At 41.0% G+C, this 23,356-nt stretch overlaps 1 long non-coding RNA gene across 1 annotated transcript in view; it reads right to left on the bottom strand.

Annotated features, from left to right (window-relative positions):
• The window catches only part of LOC126259480 (uncharacterized), a 168,060-nt gene that overhangs the window by 26,759 nt on the left and 117,945 nt on the right, over positions 1-23,356 (bottom strand). Inside the window, exons 2-3 of the long non-coding RNA XR_007546519.1 lie at positions 19,876-20,080; positions 19,645-19,792 (exon numbers count right to left, since the gene is read on the bottom strand). This is a non-coding gene — a long non-coding RNA (uncharacterized LOC126259480). The remainder of the gene's footprint in view (positions 1-19,644; positions 19,793-19,875; positions 20,081-23,356) is intronic.

The raw sequence follows: 23,356 nt of genomic DNA, 5'->3' as shown, positions 1-23,356 counted from the left end.
GCGATATTTCCACCCTGAATTGCGTCCGCGCCATTCGCTGGTGGAGCAAGTATCCACAGAAGCCAACGAAGACGAGGCGTTTAATTTAAGCCCTCCTTACTTATCAAACACGCCGTTTAAGAACAAGCTCCTAATACACCCAGTCCTTCTGTGAAGAATACTCATTGTTCCTAGCATGCAAACTCTCCACTTCCCATTCTATAGACTTTCACGTTCCGGGATCCTCGTTAAGGTCGATTCACAGTGGCAGCTAACGGAACGTTGTGGGACGGAAGGGAACGTCACTGTCAAATGGTAGCATGTTCACACTGGACGAGGGTACATAATGTCACGTCGTTTATCTCAGTAGTATACTGAACGGCTAACGTGAGATTATCTCTATTATATTCGGCTAGCCTGATCCACAGTGCACACTACCAGTAGCATGGTGCCTACTTAATGGCATCCAGGGACAACAAAAAGCTGATTTTCAATATTTCATATGATTGTTAACCGAATGTAAAAACTTGAAATGTTGTCTTAATCTACTCATTAAGAGGTACAACGTTGCGTTACAGGTTTAAGACAATAAGACAAGCGTTAAATGTAGAAAAGGTGTATATCCCTCGAGGCAGCGTTAAGTCACGGCGCGCGAATTATCCACACCATATTCGTATAGTATTTTAGAATCAGAGCGCTTAGCAACTTCCAACAAACTTTACACGTTTTTTCACCTTGTCGAAACTTTTTCTAGCTGACGCTACCAGTAAAATAATGAAAGGTAAAAGGATTGTCGCTTATTAGGTTTTCGCTGTTGACGCAGTAAAATTTCAGCATCAGTTATAAAGTTTTACTTTATTACTTTTTTACTAATAAATCTTTCGCTACACATTTTACATGGAATAGCTACATATACGATTGAATATACCAGCAAAATTAAATCGTTGTACGACACACAGTTTAGATGATATGACGTCATAAACAATGCGATGTGTTTTACAAAACGGCAGTTCGTTTCTTTAAACAACTGGGGTGGAGTTACTGGTGGGATACTGTCTATCTTTCAAGAAGTCTGAATATACTGCACGACAGATATGAATCTTCTTGGATATTATTGAAGTAACCAGCAATGATGTTTTTTGTTAGTAGCCAAGGCAAAATTCGAAACGGACGTTCTTGACGAAGATAGTATGGTAAAAAGAAATTTTTTCCAGCACTGCTAAGTAAACGAACAAGATTGTTATCCTACCATTTCGAAACTTTTATTTGCTCGAGAAAATATTTACATATAAACACACCAAACAATATTAAAAAAACAATACACAGCGCATTTTTACTTTTACTTGAGATATTTTTAAAACCTAAATCGGTTTTAGCGCTCCGATATGCTGTCTCTTTTGTAGAAGAACGCGTACAGAAAAAATATCCAAACGTCTCATTGTGTCACGAAAACAAAGGAAACAATAGAATGAGGATTAAGAAGAAACAAAATCAAGAAATCGACAACGGTACTATAACCGAAGCGAGCAAGATTGTAAATCGGTTAACTTATGATGTTAGCAGACGACGCCACTACACCCTCACCAAAGTCATCGTCATACTTTCTTCCTGATGAATCGTTGACGTTGACCTTTCGCTTTCCGTTGTACGGTCGACGGCCTGTGTGAACGCCTCCATTCGGAAATCATTGTGGAACGGTCTGATGTTCCAATTCGTGACGTCAAGAGTGAATAGACCTTTGAACTATGATGTGATCGCTGTAATCGTGCTTCCGACACAAAAAACGATTCAGTCGTCTGTTGGGTATGTCCTTAGGGGTCGGGAGCAGATAGTCCACAGGTAACTCGGCACTGTAAGTACTTTCGCTCTGTCCCTGTTTCTTGCCGATTGCATCGCGGCAGATTAGCGTAGTTACTCCGGTGTAACGCTGCGTCCAATCTCACGACCACGTTCTCCCCTTTCGCTTTGCCGTGTCCTCGCGTATAAAAAGTAATCTATTCTCGAATGCGGAGTTAATACCGCGGCAAGATTTTCCCCTTTCCTTTGCCAGTTGGGTTCGTGACGTGCCCGTAATAACCGCGCCGATGGTATCTGCGCGCCGAGTACGAGAACTTCCAGAGCGACCGCGTCGCAGCGAGACGCACAGAGGTCCGCTGTGTGCGCGCGCGCGCGGCCACCGCCGAACCGAGCCTACCATAAATTCCGACCGAGCTGCCGCTATCTAGTTTCTTGCGCGTGCAACAGAGGCGCTCTTTACGTGTTAATCTGCGCCGAGCCGCGGCCTGCCCCGGAATGCTGTCAGTAATGGATGTCCGGCGGACGGCCCCCCATCTCGCCGCGACCACCAATCATTGCCCACTTGGCAAGCAGAATATCACGCATCGCCCCTGTCCTCCGCTGCCGTAGCATCGCCCTTCTTCTCCTTCCTTTTTTTTAAATTCCCGCCCACGTATAAAGCCGTCGCTTCAAATGCTTCAACCAAAGCGATTTATTTCTCACCACAGCGTACAGCGTTTGGTCATCTCTTCTCTCTCTTTTTTCTTTTATTTTCCTTCTGCGAGAGACTCCAACATCCCTCCTACTCTTTTTTGTATGTATTCCGTCGCTCTTACCCCGTACCGAAGTGTCAAGTCATAAATTAGGCAGACAAAGAGCAGCCATTGACTTGGCCCGGGCAGAGGTTGGGCGCGCCGATCAGAGATGGCTCTGCAGTGCGCTCCTGCGGCAGGGACACCCCCGGCGCGGTGCATGCCGGGTCACTCGCTCCGCGCTGCGCAGGCTTCGTCTCGCTCCTGTCCGCCTACGCGACGGTAGGCAGCAGTGGGGTGCTGACTAAAACTGTCTTTGGAGATGTAGTCCACTGAAATGAAATTGCCCGTTTGTCACAGACGCAGAAGGAATACCGATAAGCGAAAAAGGAAAAGTGAGAAAACGCGTGCTTTGCAGCAGCGACAATACTACATAGAGAAGTGACGCACTGAAAAGCTAAATGTAGAACAAGTCCCAAGCCACGGTGCTTGGGTTAGGAATTTTCTGATGAAACACGCTGCGCTGCGTATCTCCCTACGCCCCATCAATCTTGGAAAGTCTACGACTTACTACAGGGAGTAGAACTTTTATTCACACGATGTAATGGGAGCTATCGATAGCAGTCTCAGGTTGATCCCCTATTTCTTGATCTCCCGGTTGTAGTACCGTTTCTCACAAGCGGCTTCTTATCTGGTAGCTTGCCAGTTTAATATAGGCTAAGGACTAAGCTGTGCCGCTAGGCTGATTTGGCCTGGGCAGAGATTGGACACCCCGTCGGTAAGGTCAGAGAAATCCATGAGATTTAACAAATTCCTGAGCTTCGAATACACAGATAGTGTTGAGCACCACACACATCTAATTAAATAGGACAAAAAAATGGCTCTGAGCACTATGGGACTCAACATCTGAGGTCATCAGTCCCCTAGAACTTGGAACTACTTAAACCTAACTAACCTAACGACACCACACACATCCATGCCCGAGGTAGGATTCGAACCTGCGACCGTAGCAGTCACGCGGTTCCGGACTGAAGCGCTTAGAACCGCTCGGCCACCGCGGCTGGCTTAAATACCACATACGGATATTTTTATACGAAAATTTGCAACGAATATATTGTGCCAGTGACTACCAAAGAAGTTCAGTATGTACATAAATGTGCCAGAGACTACTGTGTCTACCAGAGAACTTACAATATGTACGTAAATGTTGGCCGGCCATTGTGGCCGAGCGGTTCTAGGCGCTTCAGTCTGGAACCGCGCGACCGCTACGGTCGCAGGTTCGAATCCTGCGTCGCGCATGGATGTTTGTGATGTCCTTAGGTTAGTTAGGTTTAAGTAGTTCTAAGTTCTAGGGGACTGATGACCCAAGATGTTGAGTCCCATAGTGCTCAGAGCTATTTGAACCATAAATGTTGCGACAGAAAACTTGCGTGGCATGGATGTTACAGTAAATGCCATGTAAATTACACCGAATTATCATTAATTGTAGCTATTGTTGGTCTTAATGAAGGGACCCCAAGGAACCTTCACCACAGTCAGTGAACAGAACTCGCACATAATAATGGAATTCTAAAGGTGAATAATCGTCTGAAGTTGAACTGGCCGATTCGAAGCAGATTAATGGTGCTATTTATCCCTGATAAATAGCATTGTTAAGAGTAGGTGGTTGTTGTTACTAATTTATTATAAGCATAATTTGCAACTTTGGCTGGTTCGTTTTTGTATTTCATTTTAAGAATTAACTTTTAACTTAAATTGGAACCGTCATGTGGAAAATATTGTAGGAAAGACGCACCAAATATAGCGTTTTATTGGCAGAACACTCGGAAGGGGCAATGAATCTATGATAGAGACTGCCTACACTACACTTATCTGTCCTCTTCTGGAATACTGCTGCGCGCTATGGGATCATCATTAGATTGGATTGTCAGTATTAATCGGAAAAGCTCGTTTTATATATTCGAGAAAGTGTCACTGAAATTATAAATGAGTTGGGATGGTAATCATTGAAACGAAGACATTTTCCGTTGTAGTGAAGTCTTTTCACGTAATTTCAGTCGCTTAGTTTCTCCTACAAAAGACCAAATAGTTTGTTCACTCCGATTTAGAAAGGAAGAAATGACCGTCGTGATAAAATAAGAGAAATCAGAGCCTGCATGGACAGATTTAGGTGTTCATTTTTGCCACGTGCTATACTAGAGGAGAATAGTAGAGAAATAGTCTGAATATGGTTCTGTGACTGTCTTTCAAACGTTTAAGTGTGAGTTGCAGAGCAATAATGTAGATGTAGATACAGTCTGCGTTCCTTCCTTTATCCTAGCTGTAGTTCTTACCTTTTACTGCTGTCTATGTTTCCGAACCAACAAACCTTTGGTTCGTTAGCACACTTTCGTCCAAAATATTCCTGCTTCGAGAAAGTATTTCTTTTAGATGTTTGTTCTTCATTTTCTCTACTGTTACTCGTTCTTTTTGTAACACCATATCGCAGCAGCAGCTGATACAAAAGCAACAGAAAAAATAAAAGTTAATAATTTGGAAACTATTCGACAAGACGTTAGATATAAACCTATTGCCTTTCCTTTTGAAAACTACTGGCGGGAACACGAGTAAGCATAGAGTGATATTTGTATAAAGAGTTATTAAGCAGTTCGTACCGGAATAATTCTGGTTATCTCGGTATGGGCCTTAGCAGAATTGTAGAGTTCCTGGAAATAATGTCCATCATTATTTGAATAGATTTTCTGGCTTGTATGAATCGAAAACAATGCATTCTGTCTACGTGAGCTGTATAGCCGCACTTACATAAGCTACTGATTCGACTGAAGTGCCCCCTAAGAGCGAAAAATGTAAATATTTTTCACATCTGATCCCACCTTTTAAAAGTATGCTATTGTACGTTTTACGTTTTTATATGACGCTGCTATATAGGTTAATAATTTGTCAACTTCTGAATCCCACGTCTGTTTGGCTCCTCAGCAGGAGAAAGTTTTCCGTATTATGTTGGTCCTCACTTTATGAATTTCCCTGTTGTCATCTTGTATAACCTTGGTTCCTAATTCGATACCTTCCAACATCTCTGTCACTATATCTTTCCTCATTCTCATATTAACACGCCGCTATTCTTACTTCTGATATTGCTTATTATTTCGCCTTGCTGTAATCATCTTCTACACCAAGTCCTCAGCCCATCGACTTAACAGTTCTTTTGAATCTAAATTAATTTCAGCCGATTTAAACACTAGTTTTCTTTTTCTTGGCTCCTTAACTACATCTAAGCCTAGAACACATGTACACATCGTTCCTGGTAAATTCATTACAGCTGAAGCGCTATTTCAAAAGAATCCATCGTTAATTCTTGAAGTTAGGCAGTACTTTCTTATCGAAAAGCGTTCTAGATAAGGAACGCCCTGCCGAGCGCCAGAGTATTAAGATCACATTATCTTTAAGTTGTGTTGTGTTTCCTGTCATTATTAAAATACCATATCTGTCTGAGAAAGCAAAATGAATGTCATCGATACAATCTATCAGATTAATACATGGCAAACGCTCTAAAGCTATGACATACAAATGACCACGACGAATGTAAAGATTCGTTGGTTCCGAGTGCAATTCTCCCGCGTCTAATTTCAGAAGAATTACTCGAAAACTTTTAATTTAAACTGTACTTGTTCGTGCGACGCACGCCAAAGCTGTTGGACAATTTATGTTTCTTCGCTCACTCCACCGTTAGACTGAATACTCCTCATTGCCAAAAGACGCCTCACTTAGCCGTTAAAAATACCTTTTGGTATACGCTACTCGAATTTTAGTGTCTTGTAATTGCAGGACATTTAAGAGATTTCTTACTTTAGAATTCGATTGAAATGTTATAGAGACAAGGATTTAAATACTGTTAAGTGAAATTATTTCTGTGCGTTTACCACATTAAGTTCCAAGCGGATGTCTGTGGCTACTTCGTCCGTATTTACGTAACACGGAAACAGCGCTTGACTGAATTCCAGAATGAAGACGCATTTGAAAACAGGAGTCTGCTGAATGGAGCACATGATTTTCCAGTTTATAACGACATTCAACTACAGCAACAGAATTTTTCAATAATAAAAAAATATATGTAGATTCTTCACTGTTCCATTAAATCCCCCAGAAAAGAAATGGGCGTGATTATTATTCAAAATTCGATGGATGATGGATAAACGTATCAGACTTGCATATAAATGCAGAAAGGAGTACATGGAACAACGACGAAAGATGGAAAATTCTCAGCAAACAGTCACTAATGTTAGGGCAGAATTCTTTTCTTGTGTTGATAATTACAATGACAGCAACAATATAATCTAGTTCCTCAAAGCTGCGAATGAAAGCTACATGCTATTGGAGACCAGTAGTAACAAAAATTCAAACGTTGCCTTTTATTTAGTTTCCTTAAAACTGCAAACCACAATAACCTCTTCCGTCTACAGTTGCATCCAAGGACGAATTAGGCTAGTACAGCTGTTGAAACTAATCCTGTGTAACATTTATTGATAACGGCAATGCTGATACTTGGATACAGGAGTTCATAAGTTCCTCGAGTATCGCCGCAATTATAGTGCATCAAATGATTAGAATTTCCTTTTTAGCGTCGTCCCCATTCACTACAAAGAATTACGTATCCTGGATTAATCGTCCGATGCATAAAAAAATTAACTCTGTTTTGAACGACGGTCTGTACAGTAAGAAGTGTGTTGTTACTGACTCAAGCGAGGCTTCGGATAGCGGTCGTCGGAATTAAATCGGTTACAGTGATGGGAGAAATCATTCAGTATTAACAAAGTGAGTAACTTCTCTAAATCCACATTTATAGCGGAGTTGTATAAGGATTAGAAGCCTCAGATATTGCGCATTCTTATTTCCCACTTTTATTCCTTGCCAGGCGTCCTTTCAGTACACGAGAAGACCCTGACATCAGAGAAAATTCGTTGGATACATAAGACAAATATTTTTGAATCGTTATAGTTGTCTGATGATGAGGCTTTCCGTTTAGAAACATATAACGTTGATATAAATCTAAAGAAGATACTAACCTGTACTGGTTTCTGTTACTACCAAACTAATTTATTAGTTCACTAACGAAAAACAACCAGATCCGGTTAAACATACTTTTATGTTAAAAGCTTACAACAAATTTCAAGCATTTTCGATCGTCTTTCTGAGCAACGGAAATACCAGTATGTAAATATATTTCTCCTATTCGTTTTGTAACTGGCTGTCAAAATGCGAAATTTTTTGTAAGTAGGCTTTGCAGTTTAGTCGTTTTCGTTCGGTAAGCGGATACGTATGATAACTGGCGAAATTCTCTAGTAAATGGGGTTGGGAGAGGATAAAATAACGCACATCTGACCCATTGTAAAGATCCGAAATAGCCCTTACGTGGACGAATCCCATAATATGTCGCGCTCTCGTGACCAGTTAAGTCCCTTCGTCGTCTTAAAATCTGTCGAATATGCCCACATCAGACGGAGTATAAAAAGAGTGTGTAAACAGCGCCTGTATAAATAACGACGACCTGTTTCAGCTGAAATCATAGAATAAAATCATGAGTTAATGATACAAAAGTTGCTGCCAAGAATGAAGACGTGAACAGGGTATGATTAGCGTGGAGAATCATAAGGTTAACTGACTGATTATCCGTCTATCATTGACAAATTTCATCCAGGCAACAATACCTGAGCTACGTTCAAGCCGTACTATTTAACAAATGTTAATCGTGTAATGCTGAAAGAGTTTCAGTGGAGTTTGAAAGAAAAGAGATCTAACAACTACAGATATAAGCTTTCTCTCTCTGAAGAGAAGTTGGACAGTTCAGATGAAAAGACACTAACAAGAAAAGGCAGAGACTTAGGTTGGAGTACGTACCGGTCGGGAATATGCTTTTATGGTTTTTTTCATAGCAATGAGGGTATCATTATGGTGGGCGGTATATCACTCTGCAGTTTGAAATTTTCTCCAGACTATAAAACTTACTAAAAAGTAAGAACGCACAAGTGCCTCCAAAGAGAATTCGAGAGGAATTCCATCTCGGTGCTTGTGTACTTCGAGAGATTTTGCTCTCTTGCTTTGGCAAGGAGATAACATCACATTCATGGAAACTGAACTAATGTGTAAAGAATTTTGCCCGCACACGGTACATGGCGCTGTATTCCCGAAGAGATGTAGAAATTTACGTCCAAACAATTTGTTCTTATTATGCTTTGCAGATGATTCTGACGGAACATTTTGACGCGTCATTCAGATGTGTGAAGCTGAAAATAAAAAACGGGAAAATATACTGTGTACTCTCGTTTATAATTTTGTATCTTAACGGTTAGGAAATGGGATATAAACGCAACAGTAGAAACATTTACAGCTAGCAGTCACAATTTGGGTAAGCAATTTCTTTTATTGCTCTCGACCCGTTTCAGATGTATTCACACTCATCCACGGAAGCTGCCAATTTATTTTCATACTACATAAATTAACTAAAAGCTTTGATGTTTGCACCTTCATCCTTCTTCTTGTCGGCGCTATTATGGAATTCTTACCATATATATAGAATAAAAATACGCATGTCTCATATACGTGAAACTGAAGCACAACATCGCGAACAGCAACTTTAAGGTACTAATCTTGGTTTCTGTTTCTGTGATAAAATGCAAAATATTTTTTGTGTAATTCATCCACTTACGTATCTAAAGCAATGTAAACTGAAAACTTTATTAAAAAGCTCCCGCTAAAGCACGTATTGGTCAAAATCGTACGCCGTGGGCATAATATGATGTAAGCAAGCTTCGTACTACTGAATTCTGTTTTCTGCCGATGAATTCTCTTCTGCAGGAAACCTCTAAACGTGTTTTCGCCACGAAAATAAAACTGAACGTGTCATTCAGTGTGATTTCGCCAGTGTCTCGAATTTATTTGGCTCTCAGTGAGACTCTGAGTAGGGAGGGGAAACCACTACAAACCTGGACGAATACAAATGTTTTAATCTTTCTCTTTTCCTCCTTACCACAGTGTTTTTTTTTTCTTTTTCTCAATTAATTCAATGCAGCGTTGCCAACTTGGTTGTCCAGTTTTGACAAGGAGATGGCAAGGTGTGGGGCAAGTGAGATTGTAGATCCAGTTCATAATTTTCAGATAAAGCAGAAAAACAGTTGATAGTGAAGTGACAGTAATTTAAACTGGCATACCGCCTAAATCAAGCTCAGTCTTACACGACTACGCATCGTTACTCATCGGCGAATTATGTATGGGAAGTAATTGGCTCATGAAACTTGTTTTGATCAGCGCACGGGGCAACAGAGGCCTGATTTAGGAGGCACCATCAGACGACTGTAAGATTTCTCTTTCAGCAGACACAGTACAGTCATACAGTGACAATTCCTTGATACAACATTTTAAGAATAAGATAAACGCTGTCAAATGTGATGGGATATGTATGGAAAGACATTCTAATGTGGAATTCAGTGTATGTGACTGTAAATTTGAATCAATATTTGAAAACAGCTTTCCTGACAACTTGTCTGGAAATTGCATTGCAAAAAGCAGTATCTCAGCATTGGGGTTGGGATGTGACAAGTGAGTAAATATCTGTTTTGATAGTTAACCCGAACAGTCAATATTTTCAATTGCGTTAGAATTGCACTGCCAAATAGCACACACTCTAGAAGTGTGATACATTTTTTAAATTTATTCACCAGTATTCCTTTACAACGATGGTTACAGTCTGATGATGAGCTTGTGAGCCAAACCCGGTTAACTAAATAGATCGTCTGTAGAATATTACACTTTTGTGCTTATTATTTATGAGTAATTACATAATTACGAAAATCTTTGATCATCTGCCCAAAAAATTAAATGCGTGACAAGTTGGAAAAAAAATTCAAACTAATCTGATATTGTTTATTTTGTACAACGCAGTCTGTTCCATAGACAAATGGTTAAATCCTGATATTTAGTACAGAGAGATGTTTAACTTGTGGTTAAATTTGTGTTTCGTTGGTAATACGAACAGTGACGACCACCAATATGTTATTACTCATAAACAAAAACCACAAAAATGTGATATTCTACAGTATTGATTTATGTAGTTAACCGGTTCTGGCTTACAAGGTCATCATCAGACTATAGCCATTGTTGTAAAAGAGAGTACGTTACAGGTAAATAAATTTGAAAAATATATCACACTTGGCGAGTGAGTTACAAAAACCGAGTAACTTTTGTATTTGGCAGCGCAATTCCAACACAGTGGAAAATATTTACTGCTTGAGTTAACTATCGAAACGGATATTTACTCAGTTGTCACAATTCAATCTCCACCTGAAATACCTTTTTCGTGTTTTTTCCGTGGTAATGTATCCTCTTTTATGACGATAGACGCTTATAGTCTGATGATAGCCTTCTGAATAGAGAACCGTTAAGACAATAAACTAATATTGCACGGTAACCACATTTTTGTACTTTTCTTTCATAAATATGAAATTGTTCTACCAAGCAGCAATGGAAGATTCCGGTAACTTACATGTTCACTTTTGTTCAGTGTAAGCCGCAGTGTTTTCCAGTGTTCTATAAATGGGCAACAGGATGATAGACGCGAGTATATCAAGTATATATAGCCAGTAAACTAAATGGTTCCATAACAGACAATATTTCTATAGAAATCCTGAAAAAGTTCTGTAGAATATGCAGTTAAATAACTAAATAGGTGTAATCTTCACAAAAATATTTATCAATATTTGGAGGATTGATGGAACACGGACGCAGACGCCATGGTAGTGTACGTGTTTCAATTCTCTAGTTATAAACAGGTACTGCATGAGAATGGAAAAGAATCTTTCATATGCCTTTCCAAGTGTATTTTGTTTTCAACTTATCGGAACACTTTGTATCGACCGTTATTTTCCGCTCATGTTTTGTGGCGTGGGAAAGTGATAAAGTAATTATATCTCCCAGCGAGTTTAAGATAAACGTAGTTCCCGGAAGTAGTGTTCGTGAAGCACAATATTTCTACGACCGATTGATGTGCCCTGAAGTGTTCAGGTCAAATAAGGCATGTAATGTCGTAGCTTGCTCGTGTAGATCAACGCACAGCGCAATAGCGTCCGAGACGGACGTGAGAGACATCGGGACTGAATCAGCGCGATTGATTATCGGCCATTGGTCTGGTTCACCGACCAGCCCCAGTGTGGTTATTAGACGGTTTTCCGCTCTCGTTTAGGCAAATGCTGGGCTGGTCTCCAGTCGATGTTACAGAAAATACGATACACAAACTAATAGGAAAATACGATAACGAATAGTATGAAAGATTAGACGACAGATGATGTACACAACTTCCCTCCCAAATGAAGTGACAGTAACGGCATCCGGACATAAAGTTAAAATAAACTTGGCATATCGTGAACATAACTGTCCCGTTATGATGGGATAAATGCTAGGGTAGAGGAAAGTCTTACAAGCATTATTCGCTGTGAATACATCGTTGTTGCATATTTATAAATGGTTCAAATGACTCTGAGCACTATGACATCTGAGGTCATCAGTCCCCTAGAACTTAGAACTACTTAAACCTAACTAACCTAAGGACATCACACACATCCAAGACAGAGGCAGGATTAGAACCTGCGACCGTAACTGAAGCGCCAAGAACCGCTTGGCCACCGCGGCCAGCCACATATTTATAGTTTTAAGGGCAATAAATCTACATCTACATCTACGAGATTACTCTGCTATTCACAATAAAGTGCCTGGCAGAGGGTTCAATGAACAACCTTTAAGCTGTCTCTCTATCGTTCTACTCTCGAACGGCACGCGGGAAAAACGAGCACTTAAATTTTTCTGTGAGAGCCCTGATTTCTCTTATTTTATCGTGATGATCATTTCTCCCTACGTAGGTGGGTGCCAACAGAATGTTTTCGCAATCGGAGGAGAAAACTGGTGATTGAAATTTCATAAGAAGATCCCGTCGCAACGAAAAACAGCGTTGCGCATTTTATAAGTTAAATCTTCGTTCTGCGATGGTCCTTGAAAAGTGGAGATCCAAATTTACTGGACTAGCGAGCATTTTAATTTTCCTTCTATGCCCGTTTTTAAGCTTGACCTTTCGCTGCAGCACTTTTTTGCACCTAATAAAGATTGCTAGTGATTAAGCATCGCGTATATACTATTTGACAAGCATGCCACCATCCGTGCAACGAAACGCCAGTTCATTTCCCCGGACCCGTTGTGTAACTGTACGGTCAATATAGTCGCACCCTTAATATCACAAAATAGATTACCGTGCCTCCATTCGGCAGTTAGTTCAATAGTGTAAGGTAACCTCCCTGCAAGTAAATAAAACCAAGTGGAAGTTGTGAAATAGTCAACATTTTGGCAACGTCAAATAGTTAAAGTGAGAAAAACCACATGTACAGTAATTGCGAAAGATTTTTGTGACCACGGGAATTTTATTTCTGCTGAAGTCCGACACAATGAAGAAAAGATTTGCCGATACCTTGGGTTCTGTCTTTCTTCGTGTGCGGGTGAGCTTCACCATCTCGTAAAATGAACGTAAAGCATACAGCCCGACTGAGATCCAGAGGTCCCACTCACCAGCCGCTTGTTGTAATCATGTGTTCATTGAATCAACATATCACCAAATTTTCTGCTGTCAAATAGCTGGTAAATACTGTATTCACACTGGAATTCGTGCGAGTATTTAAACCATTTCTCTTATTTTTTAGCACGGCAGCAGTTGTTCCAAACCTGTCAGAATCCTATTAAAAACATCTTATCATGCGTTGCTACAGCGAAGCAGCAAAATACACCATCGATTCGCTATATAGTACCTAGTTATAATGCGAAATGACAGTAACTAACTGTAAGTTGATGTAACATCTCGTGTGGTCCGTGTCTGATAATCGACTGTTGATTTTTGTTGTTCTGCGGTAGAGATTAAGCCTGTGAGAGACAAATAGTGGATATCAGTAACCATGTTATTTTCAGGACCCGAAGCTTGCACTTCACTTTACAGTCCACTAGCAGATTTGGCACAGTAGCAAAACAACACATTACATGTCACGTGAATTAAAGTCTTCGCGCGGCCACCACGGTCTACTTTCAGATGAATGGCAGCTCGATAGTTTCAGTAAGGCCCAATCCTTTTCTGACTGAAACCAATGCTTCGTGTCCCATAAGATTGTTACGATGTTACGATCTCTCTTTCTCTCTCGCTCTCTCTCTCTCTCTCTCTCTCTCTCTCTCTCTCTCTCTCTCTCTCACACACACACACACACACACACACACACACATACACACACACACACAAATTAATAGAGAAGCGTCCTAGCTATATTAATAACGAACTGGAGAGAACTGTTTGCAGCTCAGTTGCGAAAATACGTCATATCCATGACGATTCTTATTAACGTTTAAAAGTCTCTGAAGCGATATAGAAGTTACTGAGACAATTAATGTAATGTAAGACACATGAGGCCGCAAACGTCAAGAAATGCCCCAGAAGTGGATGACAAATGTTGAACATGTGTCACCAGATGACGTACCTAGCCACACGTGCAGCGGTTGAGCCTGTCGGTACGTTGCACCTGATCATCCCAATCCATCTTCTGTATTCACGTCGACGTGCTTCCGGGCCTAGGTGCGTGTCTTTAGATCGTGAGGTTCAGAGTTCGAGTCTTGTATCTGGCAGGCAGTATATTTTTGCATTGCGTTAGACAATTATATGTTTACATTCAGGTAAGATTTATTGTTTTATTTATTTATCCCGCGGTCTCAGCTGGTTCATTGTAAATCACAGTACAAAAGAAACATACCGTATTGCATCAAAGGTAAATGAGTACAAGCTACTGAATTGCTTCGCTTACAGCAAATCACATTTACAAATTGTTTTCGAAATTTGGGTCGTTTGCTTCAGTGCAAGTTGCATCGTTCCACCATCCCTTCACGCACGCCCTCGAAACTAACTCCGTGTTTTTTGACTCCACATCTGGAACGTCTATGAAGTCCATTTTGGACTCTATAGAGGTTCTTTAAACTAGCTCCTTCAGACAACTCAAAAGAAAAAAATTAGCTGATGTGTAGCATTACCTCCTACCGACGAACCTAGGATCGACAAGACCAACCACTTCACGCGCGTCGAGGTACGCCATCTAGTGACGTCACATGTTCAACATTTGTCATCTGAGCCTCGTCTACGACGCTTCGGGGGTTTTTAAACTGTAACAGGAATCGTCCCGAATAATGTCAAGCGTCTAGTATAGACACTGGACTAACATTCAAGAGGAGGAGACTTCAAATTCCAGCTCGGTCGTGAAGATTTTGGTTTTCCGAGGTTCACTGTGTTCGCTGTGGGCGAAAGCGGTACATTTCCATTTGGAATTACGGGCTGATTTCCTGTCCCATCCGAGCTTGGAACTCACTCCTCACACGTAAGAGTCCAAAGCATTAACCGCAATATCATCTCGTTCAGTGACACTGATCTAGGTCAAATGCTAAATAGAAAATTAATTACTAAATTTACCGTTGATTACTAGATACTGATTTAGTCAATAGGACCGAAAAAGCAGAATCTAATATTACAATTAAGTAACTTTCATGAATTTTGTAAGACCGCACTGTCTTTGACACTCGTACTCTTTGCCTTCGATTGCGATAGCTGATGAGCCTTTTCTTCTAGTATTTTTTGTTGTTACGCGCATGTTCCGGTGACTGGGGTTTTCGAGTTGGAAACTGAGATCGTCTGAGTTAACATCTAGGTATAGAGCGCCGGAAAGGTACACTCGAAATTTAAAGTGGGATGTATTTAAGTATGTATATTGACGGCCACATAAATTAATTAAAGGATTTGAATTTCGCGTTGAGCAGACAAATTTACGGGACCAGTTATCAAGTTAGCGCAGTTCGCATCAATACACACTGTTGGTATGGACACCGGTACGTAGAATAATTTATAGGAGACCATATTATATTCATAAATTTTTTGTGGCAGTTATTTACAGGCACATCGCGGGAAGTAGGCACACGGTTTCATCTTTTACTGGGCTTGACCTGCAATTATCGTCCATTCAAATGATCCGACTGCCTTCAAATAAAATGAACTGTAGAATTTCGGAAGAAGGAGGTGGAGCTTGCAGTATGAATTGCGTAACGCCGACTTCCTCACAAAACGATTGGTACCTTTTCATTTCCAGCAAGCAATGTTAAAATTCCTTCTATCAACAAACTTGTAATTTTTAGGAAAGCTGTGCAAGTAACAAGCAAGCATTTATGTTTGAGTCATTACTCCAACTGCAAAAACGTACAATTGTAACTGACTTAAAAAAGAAGTTAGCCAACGATAACTTACTTAGTTTTCCGTAACCACTGGAAACAGAATACAGCGGTTCAAGCTAATTCACAGTTAACGTCACTAAAGACGAATAAACGATATTGCCAAGACTGATAATGAGTTTGTTTAATCATATGTGCGGACAAGGTACGATGCCTACTTGTGAGTGGTGATGTAACGTGCACAGTTTCCTTTCCTTACGCCCATAAGCCGAAACATCAGCTCCGTAATTAACGCATGCAGCTCAGGCGAGCAGGAGAAACTGATTCCGTAAGAGTTAGCGGTGCCGTTGCCTGTAAATTTTGCAACGGGACAGAATTGGTCGGTACAGGCAAGTCCAGTTCAGAGAGCTGATTCAAGATACTAACTACGATGTAGTTGAACCGAATCTTTGTAATTTGAGACATACAAAACTGTACAATTTCTATCATACAATACTACTGTCTGGAGAGACTATTTCTGCTAATACAGTTATTAACTGACATAAAATATTAGCGTCAGATGCAATACTTATCATATAAAGGTTTGCTATTTCAAGTACAAACACTAGATTTACATGTGTCCTATTCATTCCAGAGCACACATTTAAAGTACAAGTACCTTAGTGATCACTTATCATATAAAGGTTTGCTATTTCAAGTACAAACACTAGATTTACATGTGTCCTATTCATTCCAGAGCACACATTTAAAGTACAAGTACCTTAGTGATCACAATAAGAGTGTTAAAAATACATTACTCTCAAACATTTTTAAAAATTATTTTATGCCTTGTACGCTTAGTTTCACGTATAATATGCCGACACTTTAAGACATTTGTAAACTTTCATACAGCCTGCAGCTGCTTTATAAAAAATAATGGACGTAAAGTTTGCAATGGATATTTCGTTTTAGTTCCTACTACCAGGTGTATTTATAATACATTCATTGTAACTCAGAAATACTAAAATAAAAATATCATGTCTAACATTAAAAAGTGTAGATTTTATTAGTGATAAAATGTATTTGAGAACTACACTCCTGGAAATTGAAATAAGAACACCGTGAATTCATTGTCCCAGGAAGGGGAAACTTTATTGACACATTCCTGGGGTCAGATACATCACATGATCACGCTGACAGAACCACAGGCACATAAACACAGGCAACAGAGCATGCACAATGTCGGCACTAGTACAGTGTATATCCACCTTTCGCAGCAATGCAGGCTGCTATTCTCCCATGGAGACGATCGTAGAGATGCTGGATGTAGTCCTGTGGAACGGCTTGCCATGCCATTTCCACCTGGCGCCTCAGTTGGACCAGCGTTCGTGCTGGACGTGCAGACCGCGTGAGACGACGCTTCATCCAGTCCCAAACATGCTCAATGGGGGACAGATCCGGAGATCTTGCTGGCCAGGGTAGTTGACTTACACCTTCTAGAGCACGGTGGGTGGCACGGGATACATGCGGACGTGCATTGTCCTGTTGGAACAGCAAGTTCCCTTGCCGGTCTAGGAATGGTAGAACGATGGGTTCGATGACGGTTTGGATGTACCGTGCACTATTCAGTGTCCCCTCGACGATCACCAGTGGTGTACGGCCAGTGTAGGAGATCGCTCCCCACACCATGATGCCGGGTGTTGGCCCTGTGTGCCTCGGCGTATGCAGTCCTCATTGTGGCGCTCACCTGCACGGCGCCAAACACGCATACGACCATCATTGGCACCAAGGCAGAAGCGACTCTCATCGCTGACGACGACACGTCTCCATTCGTCCCTCCATTCACACCTGTCGCGACACCACTGGAGGCGGGCTGCACGATGTTGGGGCGTGAGCGGAAGACGGCCTAACGGTGTGCGGGACCGTAGCCCAGCTTCATGGAGACGGTTGCGAATGGTCCTCGCCGATACCCCAGGAGCAACAGTGTCCCTAATTTGCTGGTAAGTGGCGGTGCGGTCCCCTACGGCACTGCGTAGGATCCTACGGTCTTGGCGTGCATCCGTGCGTCGCTGCGGTCCGGTCCCAGGTCGACGGGCACGTGCACCTTCCGCCTACCACTGGCGACAACATCGATGTACTGTGGAGACCTCACGCCCCACGTGTTGAGCAATTCGGCGGTACGTCCACCCGGCCTCCCGCATGCCCACTATACGCCCTCGCTCAAAGTCCGTCAACTGCACATACGGTTCACGTCCACGCTGTCGCGGCATGCTACCAGTGTTAAAGACTGCGATGGAGCTCCGTATGCCACGGCAAACTGGCTGACACTGACGGCGGCGGTGCACAAATGCTGCGCAGCTAGCGCCATTCGACGGCCAACACCGCGGTTCCTGGTGTGTCCGCTGTGCCGTGCGTGTGATCATTGCTTGTACAGCCCTCTCGCAGTGTCCGGAGCAAGTATGGTGGGTCTGACACACCGGTGTCAATGTGTTCTTTTTTCCATTTCCAGGAGTGTAGGTCAATACTATTTGTTCACAATTAATACTATTTATTATGGAATGAATAAAGACTATTCCAATCTGTAGTAAAACAAATGAACTCTTAACCCGTCTTCCACTGATGCGAGACTTCTGCAAATTTCTGCCCGACATTTTAAAACACCGTTTCACAAAAATTAAGCATGTTTTATTAACGTGTCTTCACTGACTCTAGTGAGCCAAGGAGGTGTATGCCTTTCGCTGTATTGGGTACATCTTGCTTTCTGTCTTCTTCTTGTGTCTCCTACTCTGTTGTTTCCCTCTTAAAGCTAGATTTTTTGTTCAAATTATATTACACTTCCTGCAATATCAAGTCTGAATCAATTTTCTGCATTGAAAATTTCTGCGTAATTCCATTTAGAACAGAATTCTCTATACTAAACACGCAGCTGCTGTTGTGAAGTTCACATTGCGATGAATCACGCTAGTTATCCATCTGTAGGGCCGGCCTCTTATGCCTTATTTTCGCACTGCTTTGTCTAATACGTCTGCTTCCCATATGCTGGTATCGTATGACTCCACTACAAATAGACGAGGGACTTAGATGTAGTATTGTTTCTTAGTAAACGGGGTGCAGTTTTCAACTAGCTCAACACAGAATTTATCCGAATTCAGAAATATTGGACTTTTATCAAACTATTTGATCACTGCTACGATTTGTCACTCCTGACCACAAACTTCTGGAAACATTTTGAATTAGGTTGCATCCCAATGAAACACTGTATCTTAGTATAATGCACGACACTATTAGGCCAGAAGATGTGATTTTTCTGTAACTCAATAAACAATCAAGGGTAGCAACAAAAGTAAATTATCGATCATTCGATTGAAAATGAATTGATCTCTCAGGTTTTCTCGATGAGATTGGTTAAAAATATGCTTCCGGGTGTTCTGCCGAGTTGTTACCTCTGTGCATAAAATAGAAACAACAACTCGACGGAACAAAAATGGTTCAAATGGCTCTGAGCACTATGGGACTCAACTGCTGTGGTCATAAGTCCCCTAGAACTTAGAACTACTTAAACCTAACTAACCTAAGGACAGCACACAACACCCAGCCATCACGAGGCAGAGAAAATATCCCTGACCCCCCGGGAATCGAACCCGGGAACCCGGGCGTGGGAAGCGAGAACGCTACCGCACGACCACGAGATGCGGGCTCGACGGAACACCCGGAGGCACAGTATTAATTAGAAAACTAGTCGATTATCTCTTTGCAATGAGTTCTTAAGATTAACCAATCTGGGTTGGTTTTCCCTTTTTACTTCCTGTTGTTATCTTACATGACAATGCATGTGAGCATTTCAGCACAGTATATTTAAGGGCTTCACAGTTTTACTTACAGGCTTACAGCTTGCTAATTGTGACACCTTTAAAAAAGAAACCACGAAACTGCATGGAAAAATATCCTAATGGCTTCATCAGTTCAGCTAAGGCTTCTGAGGTACCAACGTCAGCGTCACACTGAAGATTACAAGAAGCATCTCTGATCTGTAAAACGAAAAAATTTGATTTTTACTCAGGTTACCTAGTGGAATATAGTAATTATGTCAACTGCAAAAATTTATGCTTACTATTTTGCGTGTCTCAGGAACTGTTGTCTCTGTTGTGTATGAGCAATACCAGAAGATTCTTCTTCTGATGCTGAACTTTCCTTGTCATTAGTATCATCTTGTGGCATCCATATAGTATCTTCAGTCTCAGTATCATCAGCCTCCGTATTAGAGAGTTCTGAATCAATTTTCGTCATTAATTTCATAATCTCTTCATCAGGCTTCCCTGAAAATCATGTAGGAAAGAGTATAAAATCATTTTAATTGACAAAAATAAAACAATAGGTCTACTGACATTCAGGGTATCACTCATTATTTGATTTTAATTTAATTTAACTCTGTGGAGCCATGTGAAGCGAAGCTACTTGGTCATGAAACGATTTATTACATAATTCAGAGAAGTCTGAAAAAAAGAGGACTAATAAATTTTAAAAACACAAAACATTACAACAATATACACAATAACTTACATGTTGCACTGTAAGGGTCTTAAATGCTACTTTAAAGCTTGAAATTCCTAAATCTATTCTTAGGTAAATTGACGATTTTTGCTGACAGAATGATCTTTAATAAGCTAGTGAAATATCTGAGAGGAAGAGATTCGAATGTAACTTCTCTTTGATGAAATGTACTGCTCAAAAGACTATTTAAAAGTCTTAGGACGACTCGTAGGTTCCTGTGACGAGTAGAACGATGAATAAAACTACGACAACTACAACAACAACTACTACTACCATTACAAATAATTTTCCGAAGATATTGTATCAATCACACACCAACCCGTGACAGATACAAAATGTGTAGAATTCATCTTATACCTCCGGACTCGAATATACCAGTTAAGACATAGGTACTCGTAACATCTCGCGGATAACGTGAAAAATTGTATCACTGTTGTATGCAAGTTTTGTTATGTGTTATGTCACATACAGTTTAAGCTTTTTAATTAACTGCTCAACATTGAAAGAATATTAAGATTTTTTATGGTAATCGGTACTGGCAATTATTGGAGGCATAGTTCGGATTTTTTTGATTTTTTATTTTATTTATTTTTTTAATTTTTTTATTTTTATTTTTTTGGTAGTACACGCTCCTTAAGTAAAGACGTAGCTATAGTGGCGAAGAATATTTATCTAAATTACTCTTCCGGCCGCCTTCTGTACAGAGTCTCTGTGATAGTGTGAAAGAAATCTGGTTGTTATTTTCGTCTCCACATTTTATTATGAAACAGTAACAGCTTTCACGTCTTTGAATATCCGCTTCTGCTCACTCGGCGACAATCTAATATACTGTCGTCATCAGTGTCGTTGTAGTTGGGGAGCGTGAACGATATACGGTATACAGCGAAGAGCCTCCTTAGCACTTCTCTGGAACGAAGCAGGCGAGTCCATCGGAGCTCACGAATAGGACCGATCGTGCCCTGTAAGCAAATCGTTTCTCGCGGAGGAGCTGCACAACCCTGGACGTCAGCTAACGCGCGGCTTGTTTGTTGAATTGCCGCGCAGCCGTGTATCGGTTCTTGCCGCGCGCTGAACCTCTACTTAGAGTGCAATGCAGCCTCTTCTTATTCCCCGCGCAAGCTTTGTTACAGCGACAAAAGGGACGCCGCGCCGCGGAATTCTTAAGTTTTTACACGGTGAGAGTAAATTGCTGCTCACAGCCTGGTCTCCGCATGAAAGGTTTTTTTTTTATGCAGAGGTACCCATGTTTATGTTATTAGCTAAAGGAAACAAACGATTTTGATATGCGGAACAGACAGTCGTTGTCAGTAATAAACAGTTATTTGTAACAACTTATGGCAATTACTAGCTTTTTGTACAGTAAAAGAACAGTTATAATGGCAGTTTCTGCGCAACTGGAACTTCGTCTTCGTTCTCCCCCCTCCCCCGTACAACTTCTGGCTACATTTTGCTATCTTGTGATGTCATATCGGCGCTCCTTTGTTTCTTGCGGTGTTCTTCGTTCTTTCTTCCATTTTATTTTTCGTGCTCGGATCTAAAGCTAAGTTTAAAGTTGCGAATTAGCAGCCCCTCCTACACGTAACCGCAGGCCCTGCATAATTCACAAATCATTAAACTACACCCCAACACACAAACCAGAAGGGAAAAATTCTGGAAAGCGCGAACCTACAGAATCACAAACACCTTGACTCAAATTCTATAGTGATCTGTAGAGCAGAGATTTAGCTGTGACTCAGTAGTTTCTAGCCGGCCGGTGTGGCCGAGTGGTTTTAGGCGCTTCAGTCTGGAACCGCGCGCCCCCTACGGTCGCAGGTTCGAATCCTGCCTCGGGCATGGATGTGGGTGATGTCCTTCGGTTCGTTAGGATTAAGTAGTTCTAAGTTCCACGGGACTGATGACCTCAGATGTTAAGTCCCATAGTGCTCAGAGCCATTTTTTTCAGTAGTTTCTAGTTATGGGTACTGCGAACACGTTGAGGGGGGAAATACCATACATATTGTAATTTCTACTTCTCTTACAGCCATGCTAACCCATCTGGCCAGGTGCTCAACAGAAACTGTACCTGGTCTTTGAGTTACAATGGCAAATCTTAACCTCGTTAACGAATTTAGACTTGTCTGTTCATATGGAACGAATAACGGGTTGTAAGCACAGGTGCGGAACTGAGACGTTGTAGCAGAAATTAGTGGCACTTTTAATAGATGATGTCATAATCGGATCTTCTTACATGTGTCCTGACTTAGCACATCCTAGTTACACTAAACTTCACGTAGTGAACGCTAAAATAGCTTAATGCTACGCCCACTTTCCTTGTCAAAACTCAAATGCTACCATGTTACCTATGATCGTTTCCATGGAGAGAATGTCATCATTCAAAAAAATGGGACTTGTTCATGCCAGACTATACCCATTGCTAACTTTAAATCTGAAGTTTTTGTAGGGCCCCAATACAGAAAAAAGTGTCTGTGGTTAGACAAGTTGTTAGCAAGCCCAATGTCTTACCCAGTCCAGTATATATCAGGAAAATCATTATTCTCACACGCTCAGTCGTGACCAAAAACATTAATTTTTTAGCGGTATGGTATACATCCGTAAGGTGTACATTTATTTTATTATCTTCTTTCTTCAGTAATTTCTTTCCAGTTCCTTTACGTTACAGTCTATAATTATGTTCTGTGTAGAACATAACTTTGGACGAAACAACAGCTTGACATGCAATGTATAATTAATGCAAATTAATTTAAGCAAAGTATAACGTGAGACGAAGCAGTACCTGGTGCTGTATTCTGTTCACGACAAGAGATCTTCAAAAACAGTTATATTAATCAACAAATTAAGTCAGTATATTCCCTATGATAAAACGGAAGATGTTCCAACCTCTCCCCGCTCCCCCCCCCCCCCTCCCCCCCAGAATTGAGATTTCTTTCGAAATTTATAATTCATTATAGCAGTAGTACTCAGATGATCCTCATACAAATACTGTAGAATTGTGCGTGTAAACTGCGGCGAATAAGGTGTTCCAAAACGGCTCCGGCAGCAGA

The sequence above is a fragment of the Schistocerca nitens genome, chromosome 5 (assembly GCF_023898315.1).
Source record: "Schistocerca nitens isolate TAMUIC-IGC-003100 chromosome 5, iqSchNite1.1, whole genome shotgun sequence".
Lineage (NCBI taxonomy): Eukaryota > Metazoa > Arthropoda > Insecta > Orthoptera > Acrididae > Schistocerca > Schistocerca nitens.
Note: the sequence above shows the minus strand (reverse complement) of the source record. Positions and strands in the feature narration are given on the sequence as shown.